The following is a 10,190-nucleotide window of genomic DNA, read 5'->3' as shown; positions in this document are numbered from 1 at the left end:
GCTCCTGTGCTACAGCCCCCTAGCCCCCCTGCAGCCCCCCTGCCTCTGTGCAGCCCCCTAGCCCCCCTGCAGCCCCCCTGCCTCTGTGCAGCCCCCTAGCCCCCCTGCAGCCCCCCTGCTCCCGTGCTGCAGCTCCCTAGCCTCCCTGCAGCCCCCCTGCTCCTGTGCTACAGCCCCCTAGCCCCCCTGCAGCCCCCCTGCTCCTGTGCAGCCCCCTGGCCTCCCTGCAGCCCCCCTGCTCCTGTGCTGCAGCCCCTTAGCCCCCCTGCAGCCCCCCTGCTCCTGTGCTGCAGCTCCCCAGCCCCCCTGCAGCCCCCCTGCTCCTGTGCTGCAGCCCCCTAGCCCCCCTGCAGCCCCCCTGCTCCTGTGCTGCAGCTCCCCAGCCCCCCTGCAGCCCTCTGGCCTCCCTGCAGCCCTCCTGCTCCTGTGCAGCCCCCCAGCCCCACTGCAGCCCCCCTGCTCCTGTGCAGCTCCCCAGCCCCGCTGCGGCCCTCCTATTCCTGTATTGCAGCCCCCCGACCCTCTGGTGCCCGACGAGTTTCGCCTAGAGGAAACCTTAAGCAGCCTCCCTGGTGGTCTAGTGGTTAGGATTCGGCGCTCTCACCGCCGCGGCCCGGGTTCGATTCCCGGTCAGGGAACTCGCTTTTCTTTTTTTTTTTTTTTCTTTTCCGTCTCTTCTTTCTGGCCGCTCCCTCCCCTTCCCTCGCTCCGCCCCCGTTCCCCGCTCGGGGCGGGCTGGCGCAGGCGCGGCCCGGCGGCTCCTCCCCCGCTGCCTCCGCGCCGGCTCCGCTCGGTGTCCGGGGCCGCCCCGGTACCGGCAGGTGAGGGGGGAGCGGGCAGGGAGCCCCCGGCATCCATCACCCCCCCCCCCCAACCCCGAGCCTCCCCTCCTGGGTCCCTTCCTCTGGGATCCCCCCTAGATCCCCCTCTCCCAGGATTCCGCCCCAGGATCCCCCTCTCTGGGATCCCCCTTCCCCTAGATCCCTCTCTCCCAGGATATCCCACTCTGGGATTCCTCCAGCTCTGAGATTCCCTCCAGAATCCCCCTCTCTGGGGTCCCCCTGCATCTTCCCCCCGTGGATCCTCCCCTCTGGGATCCCACCTCCCAGGATACCTCACTCTGGGATCTCCCTCCCTGCGCCTTCCCTTCTGGACCACCCCCCCAGACCCCCCCCACATCCCCCCCAAGAATCTCGCCTCTCTGGGATTCCCCCTGCATCTTCCCTCTTGGATCCTCTCCTCTGGGATCCCCCCAGTCCCCTTCCCCTCTGGATCTTCCCCCTCCACAAGATCCTCCCTGCTCTGAAATCCCTCTCCCCTACATCCTCCCCTCCCAGGATACCCCAGTCTGGGCTTCTCCTAACTCTGAGATCCCCCCAGGATTCCCCTCCCTGGATTTCTCCCCCTGCATCTTCCCTCCTCTGGGATCCCTCCCCTAGATCCCCCTCTCCCCGAATCCCCCAACTCTGGGATCCCCCCTATCCCCTTCCCCTCAGGATCTTCGCCCCAGGATCCTCCCTGCTCTCAGATCCCTCTCCCTGACATCTCCCCCTCCCCTGGATCTCCCCACTCGGAGAGCTCTTCTCCCTGGATCCCCTGCCTCTGGGATCCCTCTTTCCCTAGATCCCCCGTCTCCTGGGATACCCCACTCTGGGATTCCCCCAGCTCTGAGGTGCCCCCCAGGATTCCCCTCTCTGGATTTCTCCCCCTGCATCTTCCCCCCTGGATCCCCCTACTCTGGGATCCCCCCTCCCTCAGGATCTACTCCCCAGGATCCTCCTTCTCTGAGATCCCCCCAATCCCCTTCCCCTCTGGATCTTCCCCCTAAGACCCTCCCTGCTCTGAGATCCCTCTCCCTGACATCTCCCCCCTCTGAAATCCCTTCCCGCTGGATCCCCTCCCCATAGATCTCCTCACTCTGGGTGATTTCACCCTGGATCTCCCCCCTGGACCCCCCTCCTCTGGATCCACACCCTCTCAGGGTCCTGTGTTGTCTCCCCTGGACCCTTCCCGCTCTGGCATCCTTCCCTCTGGGATTTCCCCCCCCAAACCCCTCTATCCCCTAGGACTCCCCCCCTTCCTCCCTCCTTAGATCTCCCCCCTAGCTAGGATACCCCTCTGGGATTTCCACCCCACCCCCAGATTATCCTCCCCCTCCCTGGATCCCTGGAAATCCCAGCCTCTTCCTTCCAGCTGCAGGGATCCAAGCCGTAACGGGCCCCCCGAAAAGGCTGGGAAGGTGATTTGGGAATGAAAGTCGTGCGATTCCTGGGGACCGGAGGCAGCGCGGGGTGGGGAGGTTTCGCTTCCCCTTTCCTTACGTTATTTTTAAAAAAATGAATGTGCAGCCGCTCAGGTCATTATGTGCTTAATGAGTGACGTATCCCAGCGGGAAGTAAATCCAGCCTTTCCAACGAGGAACTCGCACCGGCAGCGTCATTGTATTGATGTGGGCAGCGTCTTCTGGTTCCCAAATTAAGAATTCCGGTCAGGTAACCGCGGTGGTACGGGATGCAACGGGATGGAACGGAGCCGGCGAATCTGCTGTCAGCGCCTGGCTCCTGCGTTTGTGCGTTATCCGTGTCTGTCCGCGCAGGGACGCGCGCCGGTGACTTTACTGCCGGAGCGCATGGCACTGACGGAGCCGTTTCCGCCGCGGAGAGCAAGGTGAAAGCCATCCCTGTGGCAGAGAGGGAAGACGAGCCATTCGATCCTTTTTTTTTTTTGAGGTTGTTTTTATGGGGGTGTTGGTTTTCCTGCGCGGGGAGGCGTTGCTGTAGAGCTGGGGATGCTTTAATATCCGCTCCCCTGCAGAAAGGCTGGAAATCGCGGAATATCGTCTCGCAGCGCCGTGAAATAACGCAGCCTCCCGATATCCTCCTGCTGGATTATCCGAAGGGACGGGGATGTTGTATGCGTGTTTAAATACCGCGTGAGATTGCTGCCGTTGAAGGAAACGCTTGCAGGCCGCGCTGCCCGGCGCTGTCACCCGTCTCGCCGGCGAATTAAGCTGTCAAAGTGCACAGAGCTGAAAGGATTTTCCTTTGGAACGCGTCAGGGTTGTACCTGGTTAAATTCCTCAATAGGAGCAGCTGCCTTTAAGTGGAATTTGCTCTATTTCAGTAGAGGCCTTTTGGAGTTGTAAAGCATCCGCCGGCTTCAGGCTGCTCAGGATCAGTGTTGGGCATCTTTGTTTGCTTTTGGTAGAAAATTGGAGCCCTAACCTGACCAAGAGATCCTGACAAAGAGATGCCAAATTTATTTGCATTCATGAATTAGCGCTGATAATTCAAGTACGCTGTGCGCTGGGAGGGAGAAAAAGAGGGGAAGCAAAAGATGCAGTCTGAAATTGGCTCGAATATATAGAATGTACAATGAAAATGAGTTTATTTTTACGGAGTGGCTCCCTGTGGTTTTCTCGAAGGGCTTTGGAGAACCCTCTCCTGGTGCTGGCTGTGCAGAGTCTGCTTTGTGGATAACACCCGGTTTGGAGATGAGAATTCTAGTCAGACAGCTTTCTCTAAGCATAAATAGATGCCTCTTTTCCTCCTTCCTTCATTTCGTCTCAGCGCTTGTCCATGGCACTTCAATGAAAGCAGAGAGACTGCAACGTGCTCATTTTCCTCCTTGATTTCTGATGTCTTGCATTGATAAATTGCAGGCTGCAGGTTCAAAGTGAACCCAAAGCAGAGATTTCCCAACCCTGTGGGTCAGCAGGGCTGTATTTAACCACCTTTTATCAGTCAATGGCTGGAAACGTAGGTCTTTGTAGCACATTTTGTCTCCAGTCCTAGATCTTATATCCATGTTGATATATAAACACGTTCCAGGGTGCTGAGCAGCCACCTCTGGCCCATGGGAAGACTTGTGTGTGGCAGAGGGCTGGAGAGGGGTTGGAATACAGCTGCGGTGTGGACAGGCTTTCCTTACTGTGTTCTTTGGATCTTCGTACTTCGGGAAAATTGAGCAGTACCAGAATGACTTAGGAAGCGAACAATATGGATCTTGAGACTTTTCGCCTTGCGTGCAGGTCGCGCCAGCAGGGTGGCGGCAGTTGTCAGCAGTGATGCTGTTAATGATCCCATCCCTTCTCTTCATGAGCCTCAAGAAGGATTTTTGTCTGTTTAAGCATTTCAGAATCATAGAATCATGGACTGCTTTGGGCTGGAAGGGACCTCAAAGCCCACCCAGTTCCACCCCTGCCATGGGCAGGGACACCTCCCACGGGATCAGGGGCTCCAAGCCCCATCCAGCCTGGCCTTGAATGCCAAACCATTCTATAATAATACATTTTCTATATATTTGAGAAGGGATTGGCAGAACTTTTCTGCAGAGCTTATGCATGGGAATGAGCACCAGCATCCTCCCCAGGGCCTGCAAAACAGCGTCTGCCAGCATTTTCACTGCTCTCCCATGAAACACGTGAGCCTGGGGAATAATTTAAGGTGATTTTAACGCATTCACTGATTTTCTTTGCAGTTCTGTCTGGAGCAGTGCAATTCCTCTTTGTTCAGCTTTGCCACGTGCAATTCCAGCTTGGCTGCAGCCCCAGCTCCGCTCATGGCCTCTCCAACCTCCAGGTTTCCCTGTCACACGTTCAGGATGGTTTGGTGACTGGATGCTTGCAAAGGAAAAGCCTTGGAGGATGAGAAGGAAGCTGAGGAGTGATCCTGGTCAGGATGTGCTGCCTGCAGACTGCCAGCGCTTATCAGTGCTTGGGAGCTGTTTATGAATTCTAATCGTTGTTTTGATGCATTCTTTATCCTCAGGACAGGCAGGAGTTGGAGTTGTTCAGCCTGGAGAAAAGAAGGCTCCAGGGAGACCTTAGAGCAGCTTCCAGTGCAGAAAGGGGCTCCAGGGAAGCTGGGGAGGGGCTCTTGATCAGGGAGGGCAGGGATAGGATGAGAGGTAACGGTTTTCACCTGAAAGAGGGGAGATTTGAATGAGATCTTGGGAAGAGATGTTCTCCTGTGAGGGTGGGGAGGCCTTGGCCTGGGTTGCCTGGAGCAGGGGTGGCTGCCCCATCCCTGGAGGTGTTCAAGACCAGGCTGGATGGGGCTTTGAGCTCCGTGATCCTGTGGGCGGTGTCCCTGCCCATGGCAGGGGTGGAACTGGATGGGCTTCAAGGTCTTTTCCAACCCAAACCATTCCATGAACCTGTGATCCTTACGGTGTTCTTACTGCGTGAGTTACTGTGCGGTGATGCTGCTGGGCCAAGCTTGTAATCTTGAAAGACCAGCATTTGAATTGGGCTGTATCTTAAGATTTACATGGAAATTCAGTTCATGTGTTTTCTTAATCAATAGAAATGTAGGAAGCACGGTTGTGGCACAGCACTTATTTTGGCTTCAGAGGCACTTTGTGTCCTATTTCAGGCAGCGTAAACTGATAGCACCGAGCTGCATTCCAGAGCAGAAGTTCTTCAAAACATTGTTTCAATGTTTTTAATGAAGTGATAGTAGCTACTAAAAAAATGTAAGAATTGTGTGTGTGTGCATGGAATAGCTAAATACTGACAGTATTCTCATCCTGTGGGTGCCAGTCGGAGAGCACGAGAGGTGTGGGGGGTGTGGTGCTGCGGCAGCTCCCGTGCACGCAGGACGACTCTTCTAAGCCCAACCAGATTCAAGTTTGCAGCAGGTGCCTTCTCTTTCCCAATCTGCTCAAGTATTTTGTAATGAGAGTAGAGTTTGGGTTTTTTTCATGAAAAATTCTTGGCTTTCTCTTTCTTTTTCGTGTACTTCAGCACCGTGGTCTGCACTTTGTTGCATGAATGGTTGAGCAAACAAAAAAGCACCCTGGCATAACTGGAATTTTTGTGCTGGTTATAGTTTGATGGCTTCTGACAGATGAATGATGCAAGGAAATAGAACAGTTCTCCAGATCTGATTGCAGCAAGGGGCAGTGGCTGCTACTGGTGGGGAGAAGTTGATAGAAGACCACAAACCAGAGATCCCACCAGCCCCCATGCTTCCTCACCAAGAAATTTTTCCTGATATCCAATCTAAATCTCACCTGGTGCAACATGAGTGCATTTCCTCTTGTCCTAAAATAAAAGAAAGGCATGATGATAGTTGTCCCTGTTATCAATCCACTCTGTGGAATGGTGAGGTGTGTTTGGGAAGTTATACCTCTGCACCTTCCATCCCCTTCTGAGTAACACCGCTTGCCTGGTTTCCCCAATTTAACTGTGAATAACAAATGTGTCAAAGTAATCTTTAATTTTCAATATGTATTTATTTTGCTCTCTGATGTGGTCTGCTCAAAGCAAGGCCGTTATTCCCCAGCATTAACATTAGGGTCATCAGAAGAACGACCGGCTGACGAGAGCCAAACCAAACCCCCCGTGATGACAGAAGAACTTGTCTGAACAAAAGAGATGGTTCATTACTTTTCTTTCACCACTCAGATCAGGACAACTCCTTTAACCAGACGTATTTCCCCTTCTAATTGAGTTAAGAAAAAGGATTCAGTTCCCGTTCTGAGTTGTGAATTGATTGAAGTTCCAGGTTCTTAAGAAGAAATTTTTTCCTGTGAGGGTGGGGAGGTGCTGGCAGAGGTTGCCCAAGGCAGTGGTGGTATCTCCATTGCTGGAGGTGATCAAAATAAGTGTAGATGTGGCACTTAGGACATGATTTGGTCGGCACGGTGGGGTTGGGCTGATGGTTGGACTGGATGAGCTGAGAGGTCTTTTCCAACCTTAATGATTCTGTGATTCTATTTTTCATGACTGGTCCTGAAATATGAGTCTATATTAGGTGAAACCTCTTGGCTGATGAAAACCAGCATCTTCTGTAGTTGTCCTGTGGCGTGCAGCTCCTTGCCCAGTTTCCTGCATCTTCTCTTAAAGCCACGTTTCTTGCAGTCACTTTCTTTTGATATTTTACGTATAAACCCCAGTTTGTCCCTCTCACATGTTAACAGTTATCTTTCTGTGATGGCTTTCACTCTTCCTTCCTTACTGTTTTGGGGTTGTTTAGACGTGTGGATGTATAAAATATTAGTTAAAAAATAACCCTCAATGAGGAAAGGTGCTACTTTGCAACTAATTCTGTTCCTCTTGAGGACCTTCAGGAAGAAGAACTCTTGGTTTGTGGAACACAGGTAAGGATAACGCTGGTTTAAGGTTGCACTGCGAGCATCACCTCCTGTACCCAGGAGGCTGGAGAGGCGGCTGTAGTGCTCGGGTGTTGGTTAAGATCAGAGGGAGGAGGTATGAAAGCATCACAGTCACAACTGTAGGGTTTCCTGGCTTTGTCCTCAGTTATTTAGGCGGAAATAAAAGACTAAATGTGATAATTCTGTGCTTTACACAAAGCCAAAAGGCGAGTGCGTTAGGAATGGCAGCAATTAAATTATGGGTCAGTAGAATAGCAGCCTTTTTGTTTTAAGTCCTCCGAAGTGCGATTCCAGTCTGGAAACTCAGTTTATACACTCTGTATGCGTTTAGACATTCTATTTCTTATCCCAATTATAGTGTTAGAAAACTCGGTTACAATTAAAGTCTGGAACATGTTTTTTCCTGAAGTGCCAGGTTTGCAAACTAAGCCTGCAGTCGGAAATTCAAGCTGTGCCTTTTCCTGTTAATCACTGGTGAGAGGGAAAAGCAGTCGGACAGATAACCATTCCCGCTTGCCTTATTATTTCTGAATTATGGGCTTGCTTTGTTTTTTTTTAAGCAGCCATGAAATCCTGTTGCTAGACTGAGTGGCAGAACTGAGGACATACTTCATCGTGCAGTTTGCAGATTAAATATGTGCAGAGAGAGAGAACGGTGGAGGTGAAAACCGGTGTGGCTTCTGCAGGGGTGAGGGCGGTGTAAAATAAGCCTTTCTGTTGGTGGAACCGCAGAGAACACACAGAGGTTATCTCCTCAAAGAAACTGTCCATTTCTATAAAAGCCACTTGTTGTCCAACCCTGGGATTTGTTTGGATATTTCCAGCCAGGAGGAGATGCTGTACAAGATCTCGGGTCCTGAGCACTTTGTGATCCAGACTGACTCAAATGTGGGAGTTGTGTGCTGGTTAATATGTGTTTGGGGTATTGTAAGAATATAGTTACACTGGCAGCAGAGGCGTAGTGACTTCTTCAGTGCTTTGAAAACCTCAGTATGCCTGTGGAATAAATGTGTGGCCGTCCCAAGGTGCTCTCTGCACCTCTGGATCTGTGCTTCCTTTGAGTTGACCTCAGAAGAAACAAAATTCTTTGCACAGAAGGCATACCCAGCCAGCATCTCCCAGCCCTCAAAAGAAAAAAATTGTATTTTCCCTCTAAAACAACAAGTAAAAGCTGGAGCGATGTCAGCTGTGCTGCTCAGTTCAGATTTTATTTTGAAAATGGATGGAGCAGCCACCACTTGTCTGGGCAACCTGGGCCAGGGCCTCCCCACCCTCACTGCAAAACATTTCTTCATCTCATCTCATCTCAATGTCCCCTTTTTCAACTGAAAACCCTTCTCCTCATCCTCTCCCTGCCCTCCCTGATCCAGAGCCCCCTCCCCACAGCTTTCCTGGAGCCCCTTTCAGGGCTGGAAGCTGCTCTAAGGTCTCCCCGGAGCAAATCTCTTGTGCTGTTTTTGCCTTTGTTTCTTTACAATGTCATAAAGAAGGCTCTGAATGGACGTTAGAAGCCCAGGTTTTCTGTTTTCACAGGAGGAAATTAAAATGTTCTTTCCCCTGGCAGTTTCTGTGAGGAAGTGAAGCAACGAAACAGTGAAGTCTCCCTGCTCCCCGCACAAACTGGGGAAGTTAGCTGAGCAATTTGGAGAAGATATGGTTTGGTTTTAGATATGCTTAGTTTTTAAACTTTGCAACAGAAGAAAATCTTTGGAATTAAAGTCTTTGCAACATAAACGAGCAGATAGGAGTGCTGCCTGAATGATTATCCATCTCCTTAGGCTGGGAGGGCCTGATGAGCTACATGAGGGTAAGGTAAATTGGGGAAGAAGTTTCTTTTCTGCCTGTTTTAAGTAAATTAACTTAATTTTTGGAGTAAGATCTTGTAGGTTACAAAAAAACTAATGACCCTGTGAAATAGAAAGAAAGGCTTTGACGTTATGGAGGCAGTTGCATTGGGTTCCTGGTGGTTGTGTAACAGCATTTTAGCTTTTCCTGAGCTGGAGTGGTAGCTTCTAGAAGCATTAGCAGAGGCTGCTCGGGGCAGTGGTGGAATCTCCATCCCTGAAGGGATTCAAAAAAATGTGTAGAGGTGGCACTTTAGGACATGGTTTAGTAGGCACGGGGGTGTTCTGTTGATGGTTGGTCTGGATGATCTTGGAGGTCTCTTCCGACCTTAACAATTCTATGATCAGAAACTGGGCTTCATGAATTCTGCTGTTCAGTTCTGCTTATTTTGCTTTAAGTTCCTGCTTTTGAGAGGAAGATTTGTGTGCTTGGTGAGGGAAGAGAACTATTAAAGAGCTGAACAACAGAGATAATTAACCTGAGAACAGAGGTGAAGCTTCTCAACAGGGAGCACCAGATGTGATCGATTTGGATCAGGGTGAAGATGTGGGAATTATCTTCTGCTGTTGGTACAGCTTGTACTTGGTTTTTGCCTTTTTTACCTGCTAAAATGAACTATTAATATCAAAGTCATTAACAAAAACTGTTCCTGATTGAAACAGCGAGGAGTGTTTATTTGACAACAAAGCAATTCCCATAATTAATTATTTGTAAAATGGTTTTGCTCTCTGTTTTGCAGTTCGTGAACCCATAGTTTTTACATTATTTGTATTTTGAGGAGGGGAAAGACCCTTATTTGCCTTTTCATCCACCTCCACAACTGTTTGCAAAAGAAGATAGGAACATTCTTCCTTTTCCTCCATCTCCTGGCACAGTGGATGTGCAGAGAGGGTGATGTTCCCCTGCCCTTCCAGGCTGATTGCTGAGAAATCTCCCTTTCTCTCCCTTTGTGAGCAACTTTTATCTTGCAGGATGTGCTCATGGCTGGGGAGATCGTTGCGTTGTTTCTTTTGCCTCTCAGACTGCTTGGCTGGTTTTTTTAGATGAACCCTCTAACCCCTCTTTATTCTTCTTGGCCAGGTGAAAACTGTCCAGGCTGTAGAAAGAGGCCACTTTGACCCATGTTGTCTCCTTAACCTGGTGCTAAAGTTGGTTTTATTCCTGTGTGTTGTGCAGTTAGTGCTTCACATGGCAGGAATTTATCCCAGCCTAAGCAGTGAGGTGTT

General features: G+C 50.8%; 1 protein-coding gene and 1 non-coding gene across 3 annotated transcripts in view; both read left to right on the top strand.

Moving 5' to 3' along the window:
* Window positions 1–566: 566 nt before the first annotated feature.
* Window positions 567–638, top strand: TRNAE-CUC (transfer RNA glutamic acid (anticodon CUC)). The gene has a single exon. It is a non-coding gene; the product is annotated as a tRNA-Glu (tRNA).
* A 139-nt stretch (window positions 639–777) lies between these two features.
* Window positions 778–10,190, top strand: part of DNAJC5 (DnaJ heat shock protein family (Hsp40) member C5) — a 30,479-nt gene continuing 21,066 nt past the window's right edge. The window contains exon 1 of one of the 2 annotated variants that reach the window (XM_069871617.1): window positions 778–821. The gene's annotated coding sequence lies outside the window, so the exon portion shown is untranslated. Of the gene's footprint in view, window positions 822–2,604; window positions 2,668–10,190 lie in introns of those variants that run through there. The other variant, XM_069871618.1, reaches the window with a different exon arrangement.

The sequence above is a fragment of the Phaenicophaeus curvirostris genome, chromosome 18, assembly GCF_032191515.1.
Source record: "Phaenicophaeus curvirostris isolate KB17595 chromosome 18, BPBGC_Pcur_1.0, whole genome shotgun sequence".
Classification (NCBI taxonomy): Eukaryota; Metazoa; Chordata; class Aves; order Cuculiformes; family Cuculidae; genus Phaenicophaeus; species Phaenicophaeus curvirostris.
This window is presented reverse-complemented; position numbering and strand designations above follow the sequence as displayed.